The sequence below is a fragment of the Pongo abelii genome, chromosome 10, assembly GCF_028885655.2.
Source record: "Pongo abelii isolate AG06213 chromosome 10, NHGRI_mPonAbe1-v2.0_pri, whole genome shotgun sequence".
NCBI classification, from domain to species: domain Eukaryota; kingdom Metazoa; phylum Chordata; class Mammalia; order Primates; family Hominidae; genus Pongo; species Pongo abelii.
This window is the reverse complement of record NC_071995.2, coordinates 126,225,025-126,240,108: the sequence shown is the minus strand read 5'-3', so window position 1 is coordinate 126,240,108 and position 15,084 is coordinate 126,225,025. Positions and strand designations below refer to the sequence as shown.

The 15,084-nt window shown below is 40.8% G+C and overlaps 1 pseudogene; it reads left to right on the top strand.

Moving 5' to 3' along the window:
* Positions 1–118: 118 nt before the first annotated feature.
* Positions 119–15,084, top strand: part of LOC112135826 (transmembrane protein 132B-like) — a 32,840-nt pseudogene continuing 17,874 nt past the window's right edge.

The following is a 15,084-nucleotide window of genomic DNA, read 5'->3' as shown; positions in this document are numbered from 1 at the left end:
TAATTGGTAAGTGTAATGGAATCGTAGCATAACACTTTCCTAAGGACTTCCCACAAGCGTATGCATTGAGCTGGGGACTGGGAGAGCGCCTTGTTGGGAGCCCTAAATTAAGGGATTCATGGTGCTTATGAGGAGCAGAGATGCACGAGCCTCCTCGCCTGCATTTCAGGTCTTCTTGCCGCTCTCGGACTTCATCCTGGCTGAGAAGACGGTGATTGTCCTGGATGACCGAGTCACCATCGCAGAGCTGGGAGTGCAGCTCGTGACTGGCGTGTCTCTCTCCCTGCAGCCTCACCCAGCAGACAAAAGGGCCATCGTCTCCACAGCCACTGCCCTGGATGTTCTTCATTCCCCACAGCAGGTGAGTGTCCCAGGGGCCCTGCGTCCTTGGTCAGTGGAGATGACTTCTCTCTCAGTTAGCACATCCTGCGAAGGAGAGCAGGACAGCCCTCATGGCTAGGACTGGGGATTCTTGAGGCTTCTTGCTTCTTATCCAGGCTGCTCTGTCTCTGAGAAAATTATTCAGTGGCTTACACACATTTCCTCTTACGTGCTTTTCCACGCCGACCACATCCCCATACACCATTTGCTTTGCCCTGGGCTTATCTGTGCCAGGCACAGCCTGCTGCTAGATCATGACCAAAGGATCACATGTTTTTGCTTTTGCCAAAGCAGGTGGTTTGCAATGCTTAGAAATTCCATTTCAGCTACTTGAACAAGCATGGCTAATAGACACTAAATTGCTACTGTTTACAGCAATTATTGTCAACTCTGAAACTCTCTCTCATCTTTAAACTTGTACCAATCATTTTTGAAGATACCAGGGCCACTGTGCCATTCAGGCCAGCCAGCCTTATAATACATCTTCCCGTGTCCTTCCAGCCAGCGCGTGTTTTGCTTCATCAGCACCAGCTTCCTAATGAAGAGTATTCAAAGTAATATTATCTTGAACACCTGATTAGTTGCACCTGAAATTGATTCAGATAAATTGCCTGATCTTTCTAAATGTTTTTTAAAAAGGTCAAAGTCAAATTCTGTTGTACACATGCAATAAATTAATTTACACTTTCATGCATTTATTAAAGTCTATTATTTGTTCCTCATACCAGTGAGGCTACAGCACATTATTGATGCCAGTTCAAGGAATAACAAGAACTGTTCAAGATTATAAAACATAAATGTCTATTTTTCTCAGACAGTATATTTAGAGAACTTTAATTATAAATCATTTTTATATTTTTGATTTGTAGGAACCTGATTATAACATAATACTTTGGTTTCATTTTCCTTCGGAAGCAATAGTAAGTTCTTGAGCTTTGTTCACCGATGGTTTGGTGACACCTTTAAACATTTATGATTCCAAGGATTTTCCATTTATTGTCTCATCATTGAATGACATGGTGGTGTCTATCCAGGTTCATACCTTAAGCTCAAATGGTTGTTATTGCAGAGGACCCTTAAGTTAGACATGATGCTTAGTGAACCTGTCAGAAGACCAAGAGGAGGAGTGTTCTTACCCTGAGTAAAGAAAACTTCAAGGTCAAATTTGAACCAAGTAGTGATGAGCACCAAATATTTTTGTTTTGTCTTATTTTTACACTTAGACAGTAAGCATTTTTTAATTGAAGTTTTCTTAAAGAGGCAGGAATGATATTGAGAGCATAAATCGGGAATGATATTGAGAGCATAAATCTGGAATATAAAGACCACCTCAGTGGTTCCGTAAAGCACGAAGGAAACCAGGAGAGACAAGTCCAGGAATGGTTCCACCAAGGCACACCTGTTGGCCAAGAGGAAAGTACCAACAAAAGCACAACCCCCCAGTCTCCTGTGGGGGTTCAGTGAGGATGGCAGGAGAAATTGTAAAATCGACACAAACCTTCTCGGAAGGCCAGAAGGTTTTGCAAAAGCCTCGGGGAAAAGTTATGGCTGAAGGCAGCTTAATCATCTTTGAGCTAATAGCAAGGGTAAATAACAAAGGAATGTAAGGGAGCTTATCTAAATAGCTTGTTTACTCATGTGGCCCTAAGACAAACCTTTGATCATCTATAGGACTGCTCTCTCCAGGGGAGGGTAACAAGATTAATTACCCACAGGTGTGTTGACTCAAAGTCTTTATCATTAAATCTGTACTAAATAAATGCAAACTTTGCTGGCTTATCAAGGTGATGCCGCAAACTCAGAGCAGAGCCCCTTATCAGGACTGACAGGCAAAATACCTGTGTCAGTGTAGTCTCTCATCCGTTGCCGGGTCAAGGTCTGTGGGTCAGACCCCCACAGCCTCCCATGGATGGAAATAATAAGCTACTCAAAAGTGGTGGTCCAGATACCTTCACAGGTTTCTCCACTCAAGGGATGTCACCAGATCCCAGTAGTCCTGGTGACCATAAAGTGACCTCAAGGGGGCTAACTGACTTGGAGATTGGCATGTGTGCCCTGTTCTGTGTGGGGGTGCAGAGACACTTTTACCATATGACACACACACACAAACATATATATATATATAAGGGTATGTGTGTGTTTGTGTGTGCATGTGTAGCTGTGTGTGAATACTGAAGAGCTGGATAATAAACTAGTTAGCGAGATCAATGGTGACTGTCAAATGTTCTCAGATTTTGAGCATAATAGGATTACACCGAATATTTTTCTGTTCTAAATATTTTCTGCCTATTATAAATCATGGATTATATCACCTCCTTTTGGCTAGTCAATGTAAAACTATTAGGTACTATGTCCATAATATCTAAACTAAAATGGTGGGAAAATATAAATTAATAAGTCTTGAAGTCCAGTTTTCTGGGTGTCATGCATCTGCCTGGATTTTCTGTCATTTTATGACTGAGATATCCAAATTACCAATCTTGATAAATAACCTGAGCCAAAAAATGTGTATAAAAGCCCTTCCTTTCCCACAGGAATAGAAAGTTTAAACTCCCCCTGAGAGAGGCACCAGCAAGCCTCTTGAGAGGGCACCTGGCTTGAATTCCATGGCCACTCAGAGTGAAGCTCAGAGGCTAAATGAAAACCACATGACCTGGAAAAATTGACAATGAGCAACCACCATCTCCAGGGCTGAGATGTACTGTATTAGAGGCCAGAGAACAGGAATTAAGAAGCAGCTGGCACAACAAAGAACTGGCGCTTAAGCACACAGGTGGGTTGCCTTTGAGAGAAAGCAAGAAGGAAACTGGAAGAAACTTCCAGAAGACGATACCTAGCAAACCCTAGAAAACACTATGTATACCAAGAAAAGGAAAAATTGATTTGGTAGCTCTTTTGTATTGCACACTGGCAAAGTTAAATTCCCAGAATATAAGTATCCTTAAAATCTAACCAGAAAGTGTGAAAAATAGAAAGCATCAATGCAGGGAGAAAAATGGATTTTTTTGTCTTATTTTTACACTTAGACAGTAAGCATTTTTAATTGAAATTTTCTTAAGATAATATAACTCTACATGCAAATTTAAGAAATAATTCTGAGACATCCCTCCCATATGTTTTCCCAATGGTAACATCATATAAAACTTTAGTAAATATCTCATCCAAGATAATGATACTGATACAACTTGCAAATCTTATTCAGATTTCCCCAATTTTTCTTGAACTCATTTAAGTTCTGTACAGTGTTATTGACTTGTAGGTTTAGGTATCCAACAGCACAGTGGAGATAAGAAACAGTCCCAGCATTACAGGGATCCTTCATAGTCCATCTTATAACCACACAAACATTCCCATTTCCCCTGTTCATGGCCCATGGGAACAACTAATCTGCATATCTAAAATTTTGCCACTTCAATAATGTTATATAAGTAAAATATGTTATGTAAGTAATTTATTTATATATATTATATAAGTAAATATGTTATATAAGTAATAAGCAATAGCGTTATATAAGTAAAATCATACAGTATGTGACCTTTTGGCACTGGCTTTCTTCATGCAACATAATTCTCTGGAATGCACATCTTTACTATGTTGAGTCTTCTAATCTATGAACAGAGAAGTTTCTCTACTTATTTATGTATTTTATTTCTTCAGCTAATATTTGGTATTTTTCAGCATACAGATCCTGTACCTATTTTGTTAATTTTATGCCTAAGTACTTTTCTTTCTTTGGAGTGATTTTAAAAGATATTGTATTTTTAAGTTAGATTTCTTCATGCTTCTTGTTAGTACATAGAAATAAAAGTGATGTCTGTGTGTTTATCTTGTATCCTGCAGCCACGGTAACTCACTCACTTATTGGTGATAGGCACTTTTCAAAAATGATTTCTTCTTTTAAATACATAGAAATCATGTTATCTGCAAATAGAGTACTTCCTCCTTTGCAATATGTATGAATTTTATTGTTTCTTGCCTTGTTTCAGTGTCTAGAGCCTCCAGCATTATGTTGAATAAGACTGATAAAGGTATAAATCCTTGCTGTATTTATGATTGAAGGAGGAAAGCATTAAGTGTTTCATCATTAAGTACGATGCTCGCTGTAGGACTTTTTGTAGATGGTTTTATATAAAACTGGAAGTAATTTCCCACTATTACTAACTTGCCAAGGTATATATGTATGTATTTTTAAATGGATGGATGTTGGATTTTGTCAGATGCTTTTTCTGAGTCCATCAGTAGGGTTGTATGATTTGTTACTATGCTACTAGCATGTTGCTATGGTGGATTACATTAATTGAATTTGAATGTTGAACTATCTTGCAGATCTGGAATAAATTCCTTTTTGGTCATAAAATATTATTGTATTCCTATGCGGCTGGATTCAGTATGCTAATATTTTTTGGAGGATTTTTGCATTTCAGTTCTTTTCTGGTACCATTGTGTGGTTTTGATATCAGGGTAATACCAATCTCAAAAATTAGTTGGGAAGTGTTCCTTCTTCTAATTTCTGGTAGAGATTGTATATAATTCATATCAGCTTACCTCTAAATGTTGATAGAATTATTTAATGAAACTATCAGAGCCTGAAACTGTCTTTGTCAGAAGGCTTACAATTATAAATCCAATTACTTTAATGGATACAGAGCTATTCAGATTGAGTGAGGTTTGATAGTTTTCTCAGAAGATGATTAATTTCTTGTAAGTTGTTAAGTTTATGAACTTAAACCTCTTTATGACATTCCTTTAATATCTTCTTAGTGGCTGCAGACTTTGTAGTGATATTCCCTATTTTATTTCTATTATTGGTGATTTGCATTTGTCTCTTTTTTTGTCAGTCCTGTTAGAAGTTTACTAACTTTTGGTTTTTTAAAAGAACCAGCTTTTTGTCTCAATGGACTTCCCTATTGTTTTTCTATTTTCAATTTAATTGATTTCTGCACTTCATTATTTCCTTCCTTCTTGCTTTGAGTGCATTTTGATCTCTTTCTAGGTTCTTGAGGTAGGAACTTAAGTTACTGATTTGAGACCTTTCTTCATTTTTAATGTGAATGTTTTGTGCTATACATTTTCCTCTTGGAACTGCATTACCTGAATCTCCTATATTGTGATATATGGGTTTTCATTTTCATTTAGCTATATGCATTTTTAAATTTCCATTGACTCCTTTTTTGACCCATGGATTATTATGTGTGTTATTAAATTCCCAAATATTTGAAAATTTCCCTGCTGTCATTCTGTTATTGATTTCTCTCCCCTCTCATTCCAGTTTTTAAAAATTTGTTTAGACTATTTTCATGGAGCAAGATGTGGTCTATCTTGATGAATATTCTGTGGATACTTGAAAAAAAAAAGCAAAGCATTTTCTGATTTCGGCTGGAGTACAGTAAGTGTTCTTAAGCTTGACAAATTTTATTTTAAAAAGTCTGCTTTTGTGCATTTTGATCGATATTCTTCTTTACCTCTTTTAGAAAATTACCTTCCTAATGTTGGGATATTGGGATCACAGTAAAGGCTCTATCCATCGGAGAACTATCCAGGCCAATAGCAACAACCACAAAGGGCTGTTTTATCTGAACCTTACACAAAACTGGAAATTTTTTATTTGTTTGTTTGTTTGTTTGTTTTGAGACAAGTTCCTGTCACCCAGGCTGGAGTGCAGCGGCACTATCATGGCTTACTGCAGCCTCAACTTCTTGGGCTCAAGCGATCCTCCTACCTCAGCCTCCTGAATAGCTGGGACTACAGGTGTGTGCCACCATGCCCGGCTAATTTTTTGTATTTTTTGTAGAGGTGGGATTTTTCCATGTTGCCAGGCTGATCTCGAACTGCTGGGCTCAAGTGATCCTCCCACGTAGGCCTCCCAAAGTGCTAGGATTACAGATGCGAGCCAGGGTGCCCAGCCTGGACAACTGTTTTTATCCAGCCAAATCATGCTATAACGTATTTTCAGTTCTCTATTTCAGGCTTCAAATTGATATGACAAATGCTTTATAAACTCAGAAATTATATTTTCCATTAAAACCATAGCTGTAAAATGTAACACCTATCTTTTGTTCTTCTGTAAAGGGACAACTTTAAATGAATGGTGAAAAGGCTATGCTAAAATATCCATTGCAGATTTGTGCTAGTGTGCTATAGGAAATGCATGGAAAAACTGGGGCTTGTGTTGGAATTTAAGTCAACATGTAGCTTAAGTGCATTTTTTTAAATTTTATTATTATTATTTTACTTTAAGTTTTAGGGTACATGTGCACAAAGCAGAGCAAAGCTGAAACATTTAAATATTCAGATATCTCCCTCTAAAATATTTAAACCAATGGGGGATGAAACACTGAGTAATAGTATCGTGAAATATGTGACATAAGAACCCTGTCCTAGAAAGTACCCATGTTAGGAATGTTGATGGGACCACCGGGGGTCATAGTGATCTTTCTCTGCATGACTTTCAAATTTCCTTCTCCTTTTGCTGAACATTACTTCAGAAATAAAGTGACTCCATTTTCCAGAATAAATACACCTTTTAAGCATGAGTAACTTATTATTTTTAGCATGGAAATAAATATTGAAATTTTCAGTTGTCTAATTATTTTACCCCCAAATATCCCCTTTTGAATTTCAGCATTTTACGGTAGGAGAGAGAAAGTAGTATCATTTCCTCACCCTTCACAAGGGTCACAGCTAACAACCCTGTAACAAAAGATAGATTAGCAAGAGAAAAGCATATTCATTTATTTAATCAAAGTTTTACATGTTACAAGAGCCTTCAGATGAAGAGCCGAGGACCCAGGAAAACTGCGCAGCCCTGTAGAACTATGACTAGACAAAAAGGGAGAGTGGCCTAATGACAATCAATGGGAAACTTAGTAAGGACTTTATGTTCAATTCTTCTAGGTCTCTATGTGTATCCTCCCTTCCCTCCAGGAATGGACACCAGCAAATGGGCCAGGACACCTGTCACATGAGGGCCTTATGAACTACTTTCAGGTGATGTTGGTCAGAAAATTCCCTTATGGCCAGCTTTTGCATACCCAAGTGAGGGATGGTCTGAATGACCCTCTTGTTTCTCCAGCTTTCTCAATTCTCAAGGTGCCATATTTTGCAGTATCGTGTTCTAAGCCCTGGTGGCTCATACACAGTCAAATTGTACATATATCTATGTACATACACACATAGATACACATACACACACACATATATACACACATGGAAAGACACATACATAACTATTTGTATATTTTACAATTCATCCAGATTTTTTTACATCCTTCATGCAAAATTTGCGGTAATTAAAATATTACAAAAAGGAAATGTTCATTAACAATGACAAACAACTATACTATTTAAAAACCTTTCATCTTTTCTCCTAGCAGGCTGGGGAAAACTTCTTTCCAGATGCCTCAGAAAAAGGGCTTCTGTTTCTTACAGCTCCATCCAGGGTCAAATGGTGTTGAAAGTCGGTGCTGAAATGCATGATGCTGCAGGAGTTTGAGAGCCTTTGACCTCTGTCCACCCTTTGGTCTTGCTTGTCAATGGCTTGGTTATGTGTATGTATTTGGAACAGGGGCTTTGTACGGGGTCAAGGGCCCGGGGTGCTGAGGTTCTCAGAACAGGCAGAGCTCTGGAGACATAAGGAAACCACAGGACAGGTGGGGATTCTGTTTGGGAAGCTGATGTAGATGTTTCAGCTGAAAGTTGGGCCGTGCATTTGCCAAGTCCCTAGAGGCTCACTGTTGGGGTGTGAGTGTATTTCTTGAAACTGCCAGTATCATGTTTGGCATCTTAGCAAATGTCACTCCTTGCTTTCAGGATGAATAGAGATGCCTCTTTGGCACTAACTTGACTTGTCATAATAAATGCCTCATACTGAGACTGCACTTTTTTCCAGGCCTTACAAATATCGTTTCATTAACTGGATAAAAACACAGGAGTTGGCTTTGTGAAATCGAGGCTGTGGAGTAGCAGGCTTTCCTGCCACTAAACTGTTGGCAGCAAAAGAGCCAAAAATGCACTCCCAGGTGCACAAACCCAGCCCCATCAGAATTACTTTTTGCACTTTGGGTAACTGTTTTTCACTAACAGCTTCCTCCTCCTCTTTTCCCTGGGAACATGGGAGAATTGAGCTACAGAAGTCAGTGGGTTCTCCCCAGATCTCAGCGTGCATATGTACAGTTTAGTAAAACCAGTTTCAAAGAAGAAGGAAAAGAGGAAAGTTTGAAATAAGATGAAAAGAATGAATCTCTTAGATGAGTTTTGTGTAAATGCAAACACAACATTGAAAATGTATTTGCACATTGAAATTCTTAGTACATCTTGATTTTTTTACTGTTTTATATAATTAACATAAGTCATACCAGATTTTTGGAATTTGCTTTCAGATTTTTACGAGCAATGTAGAAAGAGAAGAAAACACTTTAACTGGTTTCAGTGTTGATAGACTATTCTTTGCCTATCACTTTTCACATGGGAAATAATGATCAAAGTCCGTTAGGGAAAATGCTCTCCCAATGGATGAAATCAATAATGTTATTAATAGACAAAACTAGGTAATATTCATGTTGTATGAGATGCCGTCAACATATATGTTTTTTGGCTTCAACTGTTGTTTGGAAACAGTTTTTTAATATAAAGCATTTTTTATTTTATTTTAAGGTAGAGATGAGATATAAAAAATCACAATGTATTTATTAATCTACGCTCTCCATTCAAATAAATCACCTTACAGAGATAGATGTTGCTTCGGAAGTGGGGGTCCATGTGATGCTGGCTCTCCCACCCATTTGAACAGACTGTATTTCTTTGGGATAAATTAAATCATTTCTTAAACTGACACTTTCTTTTAGTTTTTTGGGCCGAAGATCATGTGCCAGTTTGAGAGTTAAATCTCAATTTACTAATTTTATTTATAAGGTTAAAACTGAAATGAGCTTCTTCTTTGTTTTCAGTTGCTCTGAAACTAAATCTGACTCAACAAAGGCAGTAACACCTAGGGCAAGTGTGGGAACTTGCATGTGATGCGGTTACTTCCCTTACAAACGCTTCCTTAGAGAGGGTGCCCATCACCATCACGTTAGGATCTCTTTTATCCTTGTGGATTCCCACCTAGTACAAACATTTTCTGTTCCTGTAACCACTGTAGGCTGATGAGGAGCACATAGCTGGCACTGATAAGCACAGGTCTCCTAGTACTCAGCCCTCTCATTTTCCCTGTGGTGGCAGTTTCTTCTGGGCACCTCTGGAAATATGCATGGGACCCACTGCATCTCAGTTGCATCTCAGTTGCTCTGGTGCAGTAAATCATCCCGCAGCAGCCAGCTCACATGCCAAGTTTGAATTAGTGTAAAATGTCACCATTATTGCCGTCCCAGCAACTCTAACATACCTGGGCTTTTAACATGTCCTATAACATAGAGCAAGCTTCAGAGCGTGTCTTCCTCCTTAGGGCCAGTGAAAGGCAGCCCGCAAGATACCGGCCTGTGCTATAGGGTCAAGGGCCCAGGGTGCTGAGTGCTATAGGGAAATAGTGGGTCTCATCCTGTTCTCTGTAATTTGAAGTCCTTTGTCTTTAAGCCTTTGACCAAATCACACTGGAAGAATTTCTCCAAGAATTTCTTAACAGTCCTGGGGAGCTGGAGATTTCTTACTAAAACAGAATTTGTTACATATTAAAGGGCACCCTCTGCTCCTGAATGTTAATGATCCTTCCTAAGTATTGATTGGATGGGGACCTCAGGCTTCTGCTAACCACAAAAGATCTCCCTCTTCCGTGATCACAGTAGTCACATATTTCATTACCAAGTCATTATCTCTTATTATAAACAATCATCTGAGGAATATTCTTCAATGCAACCTGGGTTTTCTCAGAAAGTCAATGTCTGTTTCCCTTCCCTCTCTACTAGTTCAGTGTTTCCCAATGGGCAAGTGTGTCTTTGACTATCAGTAAATCTCCCATAACAGGCCCCAGTACCTCTGCCCTCCCCCTGGAGAACAGTGACACCTCTGACCTGGATATTCAACTTGGGAAGAGCAATTCAATAAAAAGGAAGCATCATTTTAACCGACAATCGCTGAACTTTTGGGAGAGGAATCATCCCACGACAGTGTGGGGAGGTATTATGACCATGATAGCGTTTGACCTCTAAGCAGGGCTCACAGTGAGATTGTGTCCTGGCTGCTGAAGGTGATTTCACTGGCAAGACTATGAACAGTAGAGCATCATGACTGACCACCTGTGGGGGGCTGGCACTGTGCTGTACACCTGGCACAGGTGTGTTGTTCTGCTCCAACCCTCAAAGTAGGTACTAAAGGCAATAACACAATGGCAGTGTGATTTGTAGCATTTGCCTGGGGACATTAATAATGTTGCCCCTCAGCGTTACTCAGAAGGCTCTTCCCTAGACACTCCCCTAGACCCCCTTTCATTCTGTTTCAGCCTCTGCTTCAGTGTCTCTTCCAAAGAAACCTTCCCTGATGCTCTGTCTAAAGGACCACCCACTTCCCTTCATCTCCAGTTTTTACGCTGAGTTAATTTTCTCCATGGGGCCGTGGCCAGCTGATTTCATAGTAGATATGGGTGTATTTATTGAATTCCTCCCACTAGCCTGTAGTCAGTGGGTTCACAGCCATTGTGCCTGGAAGAGTGCCCGGCACACAGTGGGCCTTCAGACTGTTTGCTGAATGGATCCCTGTTGCCTGTGTTAGTTTCTTAAAGAAACAGTGGATGGTCAGGTTTCCTTAAAGCAGAGCCTGAGAAGGGACAGATGATTTACTGAGGGTTGGGGTTTCTCAGAAGACATGTGAGTGATGCAAAAAGGGAAGAGATGCAGAAGGGACTGATGGAGCCTGGGAGAGAAGCAGGACAAAGACGTCCGCCTGGCTGAAACCCAGCTGAAGCTGATCCCATGGGAGCTTCAGAGTGTGACTGCCTCCAGAGTGTGTATACCTCCAGACAGTGAATGCCTCCAGAGTGTGAATGCCTCCAGAGTGTGAATACCTCCAGAGTGAATGCCTCCAGAGTATGAATGCCTCCAGAGTGTGAATACCTCCAGAGTATGAATGCCTCCAGAGTGTGAATACCTCTAGAGAGTGAATGCCTCCAGAGTATGAATGCCTCCAGAGTGTGAATACCTCCAGAATGTGAATGCCTCCAGAGTGTGAATGCCTCCAGAATGTGAATACCTCCAGAATATGAATACCTCCAGAGAGTGAATGCCTCCAGAGTATGAATGCCTCCAGAGTATAAATGCCTCCAGAGTATGAATGCCTCCAAAGTATAAATGGCTCCAGAGTGTGAATACCTCCAGAGTATGAATGCCTCCAGAGTGTGAATGCCTCCAGAGTATGAATGCCTCCAGAGTATAAATGGCTCCAGAGTGTGAATACCTCCAGAGTGTGAATGCCTCCAGAGTGTGAATGCCTCCAGAGTGTGAATGCCTCCAGAGTATGAATGCCTCCAGAGTGTGAATACCTCCAGAGTGTGAATGCCTCCACAGTGTGAATGCCTCCAGAGTATGAATGCCTCCAGAGAGTGAATGCCTCCAGAGTGTGAATGCCTCCAGAGTGTGAATGCCTCCAGAGTGTGAATAACTCCAGAGTGTGAATGCCTCCAGAGTGTGAATGCCTCCAGAGTGTGAATACTGCCAGAGTGTGAATGCCTCCAGAGTGTGAATGCCTCCAGAATGTGAATACCTCCAGAGTATGAATACCTCCAGACAGTGAATGCCTCCAGAGTATGAATGCCTCCAGACTATAAATGGCTCCAGAGTGTGAATACCTCCAGAGAGTGAATGCCTCCAGAGTGTGAATACCTCCAGAGTGTGAATGCCTCCAGAGTGTGAACGCCTCCAGAGTGTGAACACCTCCAGAGTTTGAATGCCTCCAGAGTACGAATACCTCCAGAGAGTGAATACCTCCAGGGTGTGAATGCCTCCAGAGAGTGAATGCCTCCAGAGTGTGAATGCTTCCAGAGTGTGAATGCCTCCAGAGTGTGAATGCCTCCAGAGTGTGAATGCCTCCAGAATGTGAATACCTCCAGAGTATGAATACCTCCAGACAGTGAATGCCTCCAGAGTATGAATGCCTCCAGACTATAAATGGCTCCAGAGTGTGAATACCTCCAGAGAGTGAATGCCTCTAGAGTGTGAATACCTCCAGAGTGTGAATTCCTCCAGAGTGGTTTCATCTCAGGTGAGGGCTCCATCTTTTGCATCCTAACATTGGGCAACTGTTGCCTTCAGGCTACTCCTGAGGGATAATGTAACCTCCATGGCATTTCTAAGAGGGGTGGCTGGGGTTGGCAGGAGCATTCCTCGATAGCTGGACAAGGCTGTAGCCTGTTGGCTAAACTGTGGACATCAACAGTGGATGGGTCCGGAGAGCCAAAATGGGATCTGGGTGGGAACCCAGGAGCACCCACTGGACTGATTTTCTGAGTAAACCTATTTGTTGAGCAGCTATGGTATTGGGAGAAGAGAAATGGACAGGAACTCTTAACATAAAGTCTGGGACCCCTAGGGCATTATTTAGAGGGGTTTCAGAGGGTCTACTCATCTTCTGAAGTTCAGCTGAGAAGCTTCCCATGCTGAGAAGTATAGCATGGCTTCCTGATTAGTAGATCTGAATCTTCCACTGAATTCTAAAAAGGATATGCGGCCCAGGAGAACGTCACTGACCTCTCTAGGCTGAAGGTTATCACCTGGTTATGCAAAGTCCTCTAAATAATTACATTTGACATGCCTTTGTTGAATCACTGGTATGCCCATCTTATCACATGCTGGAGATCCATAGCATCTGTGCTCTGGATGTTGAGGCCAAGTACGTCCTTCCATTTCACACACCATGCTGGCGGTATCATCGTGCCGCACGTTTGTGCATATTTCTAGACTTGTCTGAACATCTGAAGAAAGAAAACCATTTGGAATATGTACATTAAATTATCATGATAAGAGCTGCAAGGCAGTGCCTTAATTTAATTCTTCCTGGTATGTTAAATCTTATTTTCTTCTTCATTTTGCAGTTGAGGAAATTGAGCCTTAAACATTAAAACAAACTGGCAGAAGCTACATCACGGCAGGTGACTGCTGGGATTTGAGCCCAGGCAGCCAAATGACATGCAGCCCACTCTCCTAAACCCTATGTGCACCAAGTTATTCCTCAAACTCTGAAGAGTTATATATGGTAAAGTAGATTGGAAGGTGGAGGTAACACATTGCAAAGTGTCTCATCTTACAGACTATTTCACCATAACATTTCTTTATGGAGATTTGATTGTGCCAAGCTAGCTTCTTAAAGGCCAGGGAGAAGAGACACTTTAAGTTGATTTATCAGGTGTCTCCACCACTGAAAATGAAGTAGAAATGAAAATAAAGCAGCTTGAAAGGCAAAGTGGTATCGGCCAGAAAATGAAGTCCATTTTGACAATTTCCCCAATGCACTGCTTTGGAGAACTCCTCTTTTTGTAAAGTGAGTCAATCTCCTCGTTTTGTGTCCTGGCGTAGTCTGTGAACAACACAATTCCTATCATTCTTTCCCCTGACTCTTCCCCTTGTTATAAGGGTGGCAACGGGCACCTCCTCTGAGTCAGTTCCTTGTGAGTAATAATGTGTTCAAATGGACCAATAACAACAATAGATGAAAAAACCAACACCAGGGTCACCATTAATTAAAAATTAAACCAACAAAATAAACCAGAACAATCTGTTTTCCTTTGAAGCAAGGGCAGTATCAGTCACTTACACAGCAGTTTCTGAGATAGAAAATGTAGTTATTACACCTCAGAAAACTGGCACGCAAACACTTAGGAAGTGCACAATCTCATTAATTCTAGGTATTGAACACACTATGTCGACACTGAGCAAACCACAAATGCATTTTATTGCCTCCTATTAAATTTAATGTTAGAAGTCTGCAGATTAGATTATGAAATACTCTTTTTCTTCTCCCTTAGGGTAATTTTGTACATTGAGGAAGATAAATATTACAGTAGACACATCCTTGTCTCTATGCACAAACTGGTTTTAGCCACGGTGGGTTCACCTGCATCCGTGGACTTAATGTCTGTCTTTCCTCAACTTAAAAAAATGTGGGTAGCCATTGCCTTCCTTGCCATTTGTGCAGCACCTTTGCCTATAACCTCGATGGTAGTGATGTTTACTATACAACATCCACCCTGCCTCGGGGGTTAATAGAGTGCCCTCCCTTGGGAAATAATGAGGAGATGAAGAGGATGACGATAGAGGTTGATGGTCGCCCTGGGGTGGATTATTTTCTGTTTTCCACAGCTGTCAGCAAACGCAGCTCTGTCCCATGGACTTTCGATGTGGTCATTCATTGACCAATAGAACGAAGGTCAAAGTAACAATGGGCTGATTACAAGTGGAGGTGTTAGAAGACACACCTGGGGATTCTCACCTGCCACCCCCTGGAGTGTCTTTCGCCAGGAAAGCTGCAGGTGCCAGCGATGGCTGCTTCAGCCTGGATTCTGCAAAGAGAAGCCTCAGGGAGCTGAGCTGAACCCAGCACAGTTGAGCACAGGAGAGTCCATCCAAGCTGCAGGAGACCCACAGCCTCAAGTAAAATGAGAAATGAATCAATCAATATTTTTGTAAGCCACTGAGATCTGGGAGGTGTTTATTCTATAGTAATGGCTGGTGAGTGTGATCACTCATAGTAATATAGAACTTACCACAAACTCTTTGTTCTAAG